The sequence below is a fragment of the Kryptolebias marmoratus genome, linkage group LG5 (assembly GCF_001649575.2).
Source record: "Kryptolebias marmoratus isolate JLee-2015 linkage group LG5, ASM164957v2, whole genome shotgun sequence".
Lineage (NCBI taxonomy): Eukaryota > Metazoa > Chordata > Actinopteri > Cyprinodontiformes > Rivulidae > Kryptolebias > Kryptolebias marmoratus.
Window position 1 is genome coordinate 21,671,333 of NC_051434.1, and position 13,687 is coordinate 21,685,019.

The window sequence follows — 13,687 nt, forward strand, 5'->3', positions numbered from 1 at the left end:
CATTACTGAATTTCTTATTCACCCATTCATAGTCACTCTGTGCTTTCATTTGTATATTTTTTGTACACTATATATAGACTTAAAAGCATATTGGTTATTGGTGGGCAGTGAAGGTACAGTGTCTTGCCCAAGAACACTTTGGTACGCCGCAGGAGCTCAGGATAAAATCCCTGACCCTCCAATAAGGGGTAAACCACCCTATCCACTGGGCCAAAGTGCCTAAAATAATACAATACTATATATATATATATATGTGTGTGTGTGTGTGTGTGTGTGTGTGTGTGTGTGTGTGTGAGTGTTGAAAAATGACAGTTGAAGCCATTTGAACCAAACCTTAAAAAAATGCCATCTCATGCAACATTACAGGATGGCATGCTCAGAGTATGTGTTGTGAATGAATCACAACTGCTACAAAATCAAATTTAGCTCAAGGTTGGCCAACTTAACTGACTTATACCAATTTTTGCATTGGCTGTTAGTTACCTGTGGGTGCCATCTTGAACTAGACTGACTCCAGAAGTTAATCAGTTGTACATCTACTGATTACTCCCTGAACGTTTCATTAAAATCCATCCTGTGGTTCATGAGATATTTTGGCACGAGACGAAGTTGATTCCAAATAGTTAATGGCAAATGTTTGAAGAAAGATCTCGTGCCATATGCAAGTGCTCTGAAATGTGTTGGGGATCAGTCTCACCTACTACCACACAAAATTATCCCTCAATATCTGTAAAATTGACTGACTTACTGCCAATTTTGTGTTTCAAAGGTCAGTTGGCTAAGGCAGCCATCTTGAACCAAATGACTCTAAAGGTTAGTCAGTATATCAAATGATTACTTTCTGCGAGTTTCATTAAAATGTATCCAGCACTTCTTGAGACATTTTGGTAACAGACAGCCACACACATGCAGACAGAAAAAAACAAAAAACAACTGTCCAACTTCAGCTTTTGGCAGTGGGCAAAAAAGTAAAAACACACATACACGAAAGACAAGAAAGGCCATTCAAACTATTATCTGAAAAAAGTTGCAAATCTGGCTTTTGCAATGCCATTGCAGGCCATCACCTGTGTGAAGGTACCAATGATACAAACTCAGTTTTCGGAGGAACGTTTGCTGCTATTAAGACCAAATTTTCTGGTGATGTCTGAAATAATTTCATCAGAAGAATGTTAGACAAAATCCTGCAGAGTTGTTTATGAGACAAAATTTTACTGGCCTTTCTGTATTCTACAGTAGATCTAATGTTTTGGATAGAAATAAATCTCACATAAAGGAGAATCAAGAAATGTCAACCACAGACTGCTGAGCAGCTAAAATTCAGCAAGAATGAACACATTTCTCTTGAAAAACTGCAACCATCAATGCCCTCGAATCCAAAATGATTAAAAAGTTTAATTAAATGAAGAAATGATGTAACACAACAGTCAGCATGCTTCTCTGCCAACTTTTGAATGTGTTGCTGGCAACAAATCTGAGATTTCTTTAAATGTTCTAAGTAAAATAAAGTTAGTCTCTGAAGACACCAATAATCTTTTCCTTTTTATTTTATATTTCTTTTTATTTGTGTCTGTTAAAAAAAAAGTTTAAGCAAAATACCAAATTTAAGTATTAAAATTTTACTGAGATTGGGAACTTATGTCAACGTTTTTTAAAATGGGGCTCATATCTTTAAAGTGCAACATGCTGCGGTAGGATTAAAAACAAAAATGAATCAAAGCAAAATGGCCTTTTCACTTTTCTCATTCTTTTACTGTGTTTACTGTTTTGTTTAGTTGTGAGGAATTTATAAAGCATAATAATGTTAAGTGTTGCATAAGAAAAAAAAGCACATGCTTCAACTTGTTCTCAATACAAAAGAAATCTAGTCTAACATTGTTATCTACAAACAGACAGTAAAATGAAATAATACAGTACCTTGGAAAAATATGACTCCATCTTGGTATTCTTTTTATTGTGTTGTCTTATAACTTGGAATTTAAATAGATTTTTATTTTATTTAAAAGTCGTAATTTGTAGGCGTAGTTTTTGTTCACTTTTAATGACAAAACTGCTGCAGCTTCTTCAATTTGATTTTGTATAGCTTGTGTTCAGCAATCTTTAACTAAAACCAAAGAATTTCAGTTGGATTGAGGTCTGGGTTTTGACTGGATCATTCCAGGACCTTTACCTGGTTCTCATTTAACCAGTGGAGTGTTTCTTCAGCAGAGTGTTTAGAGTTGTTGTCCTGCTGGAAGGTGGACCTCAGTCCCAGTCTCAGATCTCTGGAAGACTCCAGGTTTCTTTTAAGAATTTCTCCATATTTTGCTCCATGCAGCTTTTCTTTAACTCTGACCACTGGCTGATCTCTGAATGGTGTTCTCAGCTTGTTAAGAGATGGTAGATTTGCCTCAGACATAAAGGTTTGAGTTTGGTCTCCTCACAGCACCTTCTTCAACTTGTTTGGCAAAGGAATCCCAAGCAGTCCAGTTGTTTTCCTTTAAGTAGTGTGTTGCTTCCTGCCGCTCCTTCATGAAGCCTGGCTCTGTGCAGCCTTTACAGGTCCTATGAACAGATCCTCCCATCTCTGTAGAGGAGCTGCCCAGCTCCATCAGAGTTATCTTTGCCCTCCTGGTTGTTTCTCTGATAAATGCCCTCCTTACTCGCTCTGTGAGTTTTGATGGATGACCCTCTCTTGGCAGGTTTGATGTGGTGACATCATCTTTCCAAATTCTTATAATGTATTTAATAGAGTTCTGCGGGTTGTTCAGATTTCTGGGATAATTTTTTTTTTATAACTCAACCCAGATCTGTATTTTTCCACTATGTTTCTGACATGTGTTCAAAGTTCCTTGATCTTCATGATATCTCTTGCTTGGTAGTAGTCTTGGAACTTAACAGGTTTCTTATTTTTAGGAAAATGTTGTTTTATTTCAAATTAAAATCTGAATAAATTTTAGTAGTGACAGACTAAAAGTAGAAGAGAGAAAATAAACTGAAGTACTGATCCAATCATGTTAGTATCAACATGAACTAACACCAACATTAGTATAATTTGTTGGTGTAGATTTTCAGTCATCCAGGATATGGCAAAAGTAAAAAGTTTTTAAAAAAGACAAAGCAACTCGACTTCTATTCTGTAGCTGATGATATGCAGAGCTGTGAGCTTTAAACTTCAGTGATGTAAAAATCAAATAAAATGCAACATGAATGTTCACACGGAGGTCACTGAAAAACACTGGATATGTATCTGATTTAGTACCACATATAAAAGTGACTTGGGTTGGATTTGAAAAAAATCATATATCATGTTCAGACTGATAAGATATAGGTCACATATAGACAAAAAAGTTGGATTTGGGCCACTTTTGCCTGCAGTGTGAATGTAGCCTTAGTTGTTCCACCCACAGCTCACGTAGTTTGTATTTTCAGGAGGTAGGCATTGACCCAATCTTTTTTTTTTAAACCTTCAGGAGGTTTTTCCTAAAAACTGAGACAGGTGGTTGAATAGCAAATTGTCAGAGGGCCACTGTGTATTCTGATGAAGAGATGAAATGGAAAACTGTGCACCTAATCGTCCGTAAAATGCAACTTGACCGCCGCCTGGGCTGCATCTGCCTTGTGGCATGGAAGTGAACAGCCGCCAGGAGAGCTATTAAATCTCCTGAGAGCGTCAACTTCTGCAGAAAATCCTCAGGGGATTCAGATGCAGCATGTCCATTAGTAACAATGCTGGGTCTGCCTTTTACATTATTGTGCCGATCACTATGCCAATCAGCTGACCAGCCAGGAGTTCTAATGGAAGGAGAAACAGGAAAAAGTCCAGTACCAAGTTACAATGTAACAGACTTATTACCTGAATCTGATGATCACCCAAAATTTTGATCAACTTGGCCAAAATGAAGTCAAGATGATCACTGCCCTGCCTTTTATGCACAACTTCAACTGTTTTCCTGCTTCTGTTTGTATTTCAAGACAGGGGACTAATAAGATGTTCTACATCTGCACCAGAGATTAAAAAGTACTTAATAACTGCAAGATGATGGAGATGGACAATTTACAACTGGTCAGTAACACCAAGGTTCATGGAGAGCTCCAGATCAGTTCATACCTTCATCAAATTGTACTTCTGCAGCTTTGGTCCAGTCATACCCAAAGGTTTTTGGTACAAAAAAAACTATTTGCCACAGGTCCCTTTGTCCCAACCTCCTCCCACTTCATACTTGTCTTGGCAGCCATCCCAGCAATGATGAATTAATCTACTGGAGTACATATTTAATGTTAAACAGATTCAGACCAGTTTTTACGATTATTATTTTCCACTGCCGAAAGGGCAGTAATGTTGTGGTCTGTCTGTGAGTGTTTGTGTACATGTGGTGGTTGTTACCAAAATATTTCATGAACCACTGGATGGGTTTTAATTAATCTTTTGGGAGACTGTCATTGGATGTACTACTCATCACATGAAATGTTTGCTTAAATTTTTGCCATTAACTGTTGAGTCAAAAAACCATCCATTCCTCATTTTTGGAATAATCATTTACTGACCTATGCAGGGGTTTCTCAAGTTTGAGAAGACATTTATGGACTAGAATTTTGAAATCCTCACAAGGATAATACAAAAGACTTATTTTACAAGAAGAGACAAGACAAGAGGAGACACTGTCCAATGAATGACCAAACTTCTTTTTAAATCTGTGTGACCTTTGTACCCTGAACAGATTTAAGACACCCTGTATCAGATGCAGCAAAGCAGTCCCAAACCATAACCAAGCAGCCTCTATGTTTCACTGTAGGTACAGATCTTCTTTATTTGGGATGTTTCATGTTTTAGGTCTGTGAACATGGAACTGATGGGACTTTGTGACCAAAAAGTTCCAGTTTTGTCTTATCTGTCCAAAAGACATTCTTCCAGAAGCTTTGTGGCTTGTCACTATACATTTTGGGAAAATACAGTCTCGCTTTTTTATGATTTGGTGTCCTCCTTGGTCATCTTCCTTCAAGTTCTAGACACCTGTGATGCCAATTACAGGTCACACCTAAATTTACCATGTCCCTGTGGTCAAATGTTTTAATCTTAATCTTCTAGGGGTACCATCATTTTTGCCAAGGCCAGTGTCACTAGTTCGTTGTTCTTTTTAATTATCCTAAACCAAAATTCAAAGGCATTGTCTGATTACCATTCCTTAACTTTCAGTAGTTTTTTTCTTTTATTTACTTAAGTCAGTTTCAAGATATTTCAATGATATTTATGGGTTTTTATTTCATTTGTTTGTTTGTTTGATTTACCAAAAGGGTACAAACAAATTTGTCAGTGCCTGTATATCAGTAAACTTTACAACAATGTTCAACAGTAACAAAGAAAGTGTTTCCACAAACTCTAAAAGACTAGAAGACAATGAGGAAAAAATAATACAAGAGTGCTGAAGCTCTCTGGGTTTTTTTTTTTTTGTTTTGTTTTGTTTTGTTTTAACTAAATAACTTTTAACTTTTCTAGAATTTACTATAGCTCACTTGCTATATGTCCTGATACATGCTCAATAATCCACGTAGACAAATGTAACAAAGTTGAGTCAAGTCCTCTGGATGGGTTCTTTGTCTCAACAAAGGAGAATCTCTTTGTTAAGACAAAAAAAAAAAACATCCAGAGGACTTGACTCAACCTTGTTACACTTGGTATTTGTTTGATTTTAAAATGTAAGTAAAGGGTGCAGATGCCTTCCATTCTCATGAGAAATGTAAAAACACTCTGTGTTGACACAAGTCAAAACAGCTGGTCTTGAGGTTCTTTAAACAATAATAATGTACTTTTCTGAGTAACAGAGGTGATGCATACAAGTACTTCCTGTGATATCCCATGAGTAAAGAACTGTTTCATCAAGAGTAATGTGATTATTTTGTGTTGACAAACCCACTGCCACTCAGTTCAATCTGATTCCAGGGTGTGAGTCATCTAGAGGAAGGACAGAGGATGAGTAACTGTGCATTTTGTCTTTTTATGATGGAAACAGCCTGATGCACAAATACGTCATTTTACTTTTTCTGTGGCTAAGTGGTCCTGGTGCAACAACATGAAGAGACCTCTCCCCACCTCCAGACTCAGCTGCTGTTCCTACATCATATCAAGTGCCAGTCAAGCACAGACATGTGACATGATCTAAAAGCCAACGAGAAGGGGTGAAAAACACATGCTCCAAAGCCTGAAAAATGATAAATCTCATGGTGATGCATGGGCAGCCAAGCAAAAATACACACACACACACACACACACACACACACACACTTGGATTATCACACTTTGACACACACACACACACATATAGAAACTAACCATCAACAATGGCTTGTTGAGACAAAAAGCAGGTGTGTTGCATCGCTAAGCGTGCAGGTCTTGGCACAGCCAAAAGTGACCCAACAAGCACAAATAAAATCAGCAGAAACATATGGTGTCACGTTTGGTCCGGTCCAAAAGATTTCACACATGGATTCAAGTCCACAAAGCATGAGGAAATATTTGAGCCTTCACCATTTTCACCAGCCAGCTTTCACACATCCACAACACACACACTGCTGCTAAGGCTCCTTCACACTGAATGACAACCCAGCAACCCTCTCCATGACCAAAACAACCTATCAGAATGTGGCTCGATAAGTGTGAAGGCAGTCATGACATTGCTACAAAGATCACACTACACTAACACAACACTACCACTGTAGGTATCACATCCGTGCTAGGTTGGTGGTCTTGTCACAATTTGCATAGTTTTCATATATATTAGGGGTGCATGATGTTAGAAAAACTTGTGATAAGTAACATTATTGTTTAATGTTGCAATGACAACATTAAAGTAATAATTCCACATTTTCTTTTCTATCATCCCTATCATCTAAACCATATGTGGAAATCAAGGCCAAATATATCACTACCATAGAGAACATTAAAGTCTGGTACTTGAAATATAATGGCCTATGATTTATTACAATTACCATACCAATTTTACGCTCACTGATACTGATATAATTTGAGACGCATTGATACCACATTTTTTTCTAAAAGCTCCCTTTGGTGAGCAGTGAGATTGTTGGGAACCTCATGCTCAGATCTGTATATTCTAAGGAGTTTGACCAAAACAGCTATAACATCCCTTCTTAGATCTTATGATCTTAGCCTAAAACTCTGGCATGAAAAAATGGTGAGTGATGTGTATTCCTTTCAGATAAACTAGGCCTTTAATCATACTCAATATTTTCCAAAACAAATTTTATAATCTACAAACTAACAGAAATAAACTTTAGTTGTAAAACCATCTTGGCCAAAAGTTAATAATTTGATTTTTATTTTTATTATGTCACTTATAATTTGTTATAATCTGTTCTAAAAAATCTTCTAGAGTGTCGTCACAGTTTCCACCATCTTTATCTTCCAGTTCTTCTCCAAATAGATTGAGGAGATGAGCTGATGCAATAGCATGAATTATCAGGAATTTTAAAAGCATGTAGGGTAATTCAGACGCCAAAGTTCAAATGCCACCTCAATTTTTAGAAAATGAAATTTCCCTGAATATCAAGGAGCCATTGGGCAGATGAGTCAACCAAATGTTGGTCTGATGATTGCTGCAGCTAATAAAAAGATACCTTGAAGCTCAGAGATGTGCATTTTACATGAATGATAATTAAGAGGATAGAAGCATCTAAGTCTGTTGTCCCCGGGGGTCTGCTTCTAATGGACCAGTTTTTGTGGCCATCAGTGAGAGATGAGAGGCCTGCAGAGCCACACCACAGTGACAGCGCTTTAACATGTCATTGAGAACATTGTGTACTATGCTTTCTTGTCCTCTCTGTGTGTTATGGAGTATAAGCAAGATGCAGGTTACTGCTGCTGCCAGAATGACGTGCCTCCCTGCCTGTTGTGATTTGGGTCCAAGAAATCTGCCAGAATTCAGCATGCTGACTCACTACCAGTGTTAAACCAGCCAGGGAGGCCTCAAGGTCTGCTGAGTCTCCGAACAAATCAAGTCCAAGCTTTCAAAACAACTTCTAATAGAAACTTTTGGCAAAATGTGTGTTATCACTATAATGGGATAGGTAAACAAAGCAAACAGCTCAAACAACAAATGCTAAAAACCAAATGAAATATGAATCAGAAGCCAAATGGAAAATAATAATATTAACTTTTTTTTTTTTACTGAATGACATTTCCTCCTAGATGCAAAAGGCTCTGGATATTGTGGGGCTGTCATGGTTCATCCACCTCTTCACATCACATGATGACCAGGAAAACAACAAAGGACAGGCAGACTAGAGTGGCAGTCCTAATGTTTTTAAAAGTGGGACCCAAGAAGGTGTTCCACCTATTGAGGGATCAAGCTGACTGTTGAACCTCGGATTCAGGAGGAGCAGTGTAGCTTTCCTCTGGGTCATGGTACAGTGGACCAGTGGACCAGTGCTTCATGCTGGCAGAGCTTCTAAGGGGTTCATGGGAATTTGGCTCTCCAGTTTAAATGTGTGTTTTTTTGGGGGGGGGATCTGGAGAAAGCCTAGGACTGTGCCCTGAGGCATTTAGTGAGGGGTGTTGCAGGAGTCTGGGTTGCTTTTAAGGGCTTTTTCTGGTCCCTGTACTACCAAGAGCTGTGTTTGCATTTTTAGAACAAAGTCAAGACTGTTCCCACTGTGGGTTGTACTCCACCCTCATCTCTGATCCTGTCTGTCATGTTAAGGATCAGGATCTCAAGATTTGTGGAGAGGTGTTTAGTTTCAAAATTAAATGATCTGCTGAACTGAAACTCTGTTGATTGTGTCTTTTTGAAATTAGTCCAAATTTATAAAGTTTTGGGCATTTTCCCTTTCAATTTAAAAAATAAATCATTTACAATTTCATTAAAAACATTTTAGATAACAGTCTAAATCTAGTTAAAATCTTGACCCTTTTTTTAAGCAATGACATCTTGTTGTTTCTCAATTGTGCTTTTTCAGTCTGTTCTTCTTTTTTCAACAACACATATCACCCATCCTTCTCCAAAAAGAAAATAAATAACAGAGAAACAACTCAGAGCATCACAGCATTTTTTTCTGCTATCGTAGATTACTTTGAAATATTGTTGTTAAGTGGAAACTATAGTTACAGGTAAGATCAGTTTTACTGCCAGAATCTGTGCATCCTTCTCCACAATGACCCAGTGAAAATGAGGGAATAAAAAGATGATGAAGACACAAAGCTGTTTCTTGCAGCACAAACATTAAACTCCAATCACTTATAGCCAATGGATAATTTAAGCAACCTGTATGCGTTTGTGAATACTGTGTAATGATGACAATGATGATGAGGCTGTTTAATTTATCAATTTGTCATGCCCCTTTTTCCCCTCTTCAAAGCCACCTCCAGACATGCAGTTTTGATGCCAAAATCTAATAACAGAGTCCAGCAGATAACTGCCCACTGCACAACTCTGACAGGATGGATGGGACATCCAGTCTATTAATTGTCCCATCGCTGGCATATCTGCAGTGAGTTATGTTAAATCAGAGTATATCTCTCACTGAAAAAGCTGCTTGTCAAACCCTGATAGAAAACTGCACTAAGGTGACTTTGGTGATGATCTGAAACTTCAGGAAAGGCTTTGTTTGTGTCAGTAAGGTCTTCAGAGATGCCTGACACGTGCTGGGAAGTCATAAAACACTGCTGAATTTTTCAGTATGACATAAAAGATCAGGATCTTCAGCCTTCTTTAGAAAAAAAAAAAAACATTTTCTGTCTTTGTTGTAGTGTAGGTTAAGTTCAGTCTTTAGATACTGATGCTATCCATCAAGCTACACCAGTCAGAAGCAATAAGTGTGGGGATAAAACAAGTCTAAACATAGGTCAACTGCATCTTCACTTTTATCCCAACCTGTCTCTCAGTGTATCTCACTCTGGAAATGAAAGTGAATCAAGTACCAGTACAACACTAATGACTTGTTTACAACTGAAGTGAGTTTTGGAATTAGCAGGCAACTTAGTAACTAACATCCACAACAGAGGGAGGTCAGTCACTCTTGTCACCTTATGTCTGATCAACAGGGGAACTCAAAGACACGACCATGTAAATGTACATTTGTGAAGAGTTTGGCTTAAATCTTCATGCCTGGTCCATTTTCAAACTTTTGTCATATATAAAGCATGCAAGAATATAAGGCACATTGTTGTGAACCTCCAACTTTGCGCGACCGCAGGCACCGCGCTCCATTCAAAATGGAAAATTTTGGTGATATAACGGAGCTGGTTTGCACGTATCAGCATTTATATGATACCTCTATGAGAGACCACAAAGATAATCAAACGGTTCAAAACTCATGGAAGAATACTGCACCGACGTAAGCGTCAAGTATAAATGCCTACACCGCAAGGTTGGGTCGCCATGCGCCGAGCCCTGCGCAACACTTCAGAGTGCGACTATAACTGAGCCTTAGTGTTGCAAGCGATGCGGCTTTGTAGTTTACCAACGCATACTAAAACATTACAAATTCTTACATATATAAAAAGCTCCAGATTATAAGGCGCACTGTCATTTTTTTGAGGAAATTGAAGGCTTTTAAGTCACAAATACTTTTTTTTTTAATTTAGAGAAAAGAGTTGTAAGAATTGTTTGTATAAAACATTGTCATCCAACAAATATATTATTCCATCAGTTGAAATTATTGAAGTTTTATGATCTGGTTGATTATAGTATTTTGCAAGTTATGTGCAGGGCTCAAGAAACATTGTTACCATTAAATATCCAGTCAAAATTTGTAAAAAAGAGGGAATCACTATAACTTTAAGGAACAGGAGATTTTTGCCTAACTTCCATTTACAACTAGTCTGAAGAGAAGAAGTATTACAGAAAATATAGAAAATTGAGGGGTCCATTAAGTAATTTACAGGAGAATCATACTAACATCAAGCAAATATTCCCTTGTATAACTTTTAGTTCTGTATTGATCTGTTTGTATCATTTCATTCATTTTATAAACCGGTGATACTGTAAGATATTTGTGTCAAATATTTATACAACTACAGTTTTACAAAAAGGCACTTTTGAAATACTTTTTTTTTTTTTAAATACAATAAAACTAGAACTGCAAGCAGTTATCAACGGGTTCCAAGCCTCCACGCTCTGCCCCTATCCCCGTGCTTCGATCCCGACGTCCCGCAGGCGTGGCATTGCCGCCTCTCTCAGCAAGCGGACCAAGTCGAAAGTCGTCAGGACGGTGCGTACTCAAAGGCGCTCCGTAAGACGCAATGGTATAATTTCTTAAGAAAGCTCAGGAAAGAAAACCTAACTACCATTTGATACCACACAGAGCCAAAGAAATAAATTCATATAAAATCCATTATTCATTGAAAAAATACATAAATATTGTCAGATGATCAAGTTGACATCTGTAATATTGTGCAATTATCTCCAAGTCCCTAGAAGAAATGCTTTTACAATAGAAAATTGTTCAATGCGATTTTATGGAACACTTGGTCAAGTAATGAAATTCATAAAAAATCAATAGTACATAAGAAAATTACCAAAATATTCTCAGATGATCAAGTCTAAATCTGTATTAATATGCATTTATCTTCATGTCCTTAGTTTCAATGCAGTTTCAGTAAAAAAAATGGTAACTGTAATTTTATAACACAACGAGCCAGATAAATATTCATAAAAAATCCATAACTCTTCCAAAAATTACCAAAATATTTTCTAATGACCATGCCTACATGTGGAATAATATTATTTTATTTCTATCCTCCTGGATTGAACATATTCTTTATCAAAAATTGATAACTTAATTTTCCTGATTTCCAGCTAATACACATAAAATCATAAAAAATTAAAACTTTATGATAAAATTTTACAAATATTCTCAAATTATCGTGTGTATATTTGGAAATAATGTTTGCACTTCTGGAAATATCCACACTCCATGGCTTTTGCACAAGAAATTGTTACCCTTCATCATAGCAATGCTAGTCATACTGAAATATATTCAGAAATTTGTTAAAAATCAATAATACCTAAAAAAAATCTCAAAATATTCACAGATGACCAATATCATGTCATTTCTGTGCCCAAAGTTTTTAATCCACTATAGTCTAAAGCTTTTTTTAAAATAAAATAAAAACCAGCTGTGTTAGTTAGCATTTACATGTTTTTTTCATTAACCACAAGGGGGCGCTCAAACTTGAACAATATTTCTTGTGCTTTGTAGTTAGGCTAGATCTAAGCAGAGTACCAAATTTCAACTCGTTCGGCCAAACAGAGTCCGAGTTGCTACTGCTAGCCTGAGTTCCGAACTTCGTAAAAAGTAACATCATGCTTGAATATAGAGCTGCGAAATTTGATCAGCACTTTTAGGAGTCATGCAAGGAACATATCATGCATGTCATAGCCCTGTAAATTCAACAAGTGATTTTTTGTGAATTTTTCGAAATGTTAAAGGCTACACATACATTTTTGCACATAAGCCACGCCCACTTTGACCAATCATTACCATATTGATAACATAGTTTCAGGGTTGTATCCATCAAGATTTTGAGTGTAAGACTTATGGTTTAGAAGTTATTTTCTTTGTCTGAGCAGCGGTAGGGTTTTCCTATCAAGCTGTGTGGTCGGCTTTTTCCCATGAGTTTCTCGTTTTTCTGGCCAACTACTTTTACCGGATAAGAATAAAAATAGAGAATAATGAAAAATCCGTACAAAAACAATAGGGTTCCCTGCTCCGCTGGGAGCAGGCGAACGGCCATGCCTTGCATTGGCCGTCCGCTCGCTTCCGCAGGCTTGGAACCCTAATAAATACAAATTGTTTGCACCTAATTTGAATCCTTCTTTAAGTCACATTTGCAAATAAATTAAATTAACAAAAATGAAAAAGTGCAAACAAGGCACCAACACACGTCTCACGTCAGAAAGAGAACTCTGAAAAACAGACAGATGCTGTACTGGGTTCCATTAGTGCCAAAAATATGTTTATGTGTCTATGTAAGGCGTGTATGTAGCATGCTATGTATATGTAAGGTGATATGTAAGGTGATATGTAAAGTGATATGTTAGGTGATATGTTAAGTGTGTATGTATTGTAACATGCCTGTGTACTGCATTGTGTCTATGTTCCGCACATATTATTATGTCACTTAACATATACATCTTACAAATCCCCTTACATATACACCTAACATATCACCTTACATATCACTTAACATATACACCTAACATATCACTTAACATATCACCTAACATATCACTTAATATATCACTTAACATATCACCTTACGTATCACTTAACATATACACCTAACATATCACTTAACATACACTCCTGATCAAAATCTTAAGACCAGTCAAAAAATTGTAAGAATTTGCATTTTGCACTATTGGATCCTAAGAAGGTTCTAAGTAGAGCTTCACAATGTTAAAAGAAGAAATCAGTGTAAAAGACAAAAACTTTTGAGCGGGTAATTAATTGAAAACTGCATTTACACTCAAACATGATTTTGTCAGCTGATCAAAAGTTTAAGACCAAAGCTCAAAAAACCCCGAAAACCCACCAAAACAGAAATCAAAGTGTCAAAAAAAAGGACTCAGTAATGAGTAGCTCCACCATTCTTGTTGATGACTTCAAACAATCTTTTAGGCATGCTTGATGCCAGTGTTTCCAAGAGGCTAGTGGGAGCGTTGCTCCAAGTGTTGAAGATGGCTTCACG

General features: G+C 37.0%; 1 protein-coding gene across 2 annotated transcripts in view; it reads right to left on the reverse strand.

The window, feature by feature from the left end:
• trappc9 (trafficking protein particle complex 9) overlaps window positions 1–13,687 on the reverse strand; it is a 336,991-nt gene that overhangs the window by 171,412 nt on the left and 151,892 nt on the right. The gene's annotated exons all lie outside the window — the stretch shown is intronic.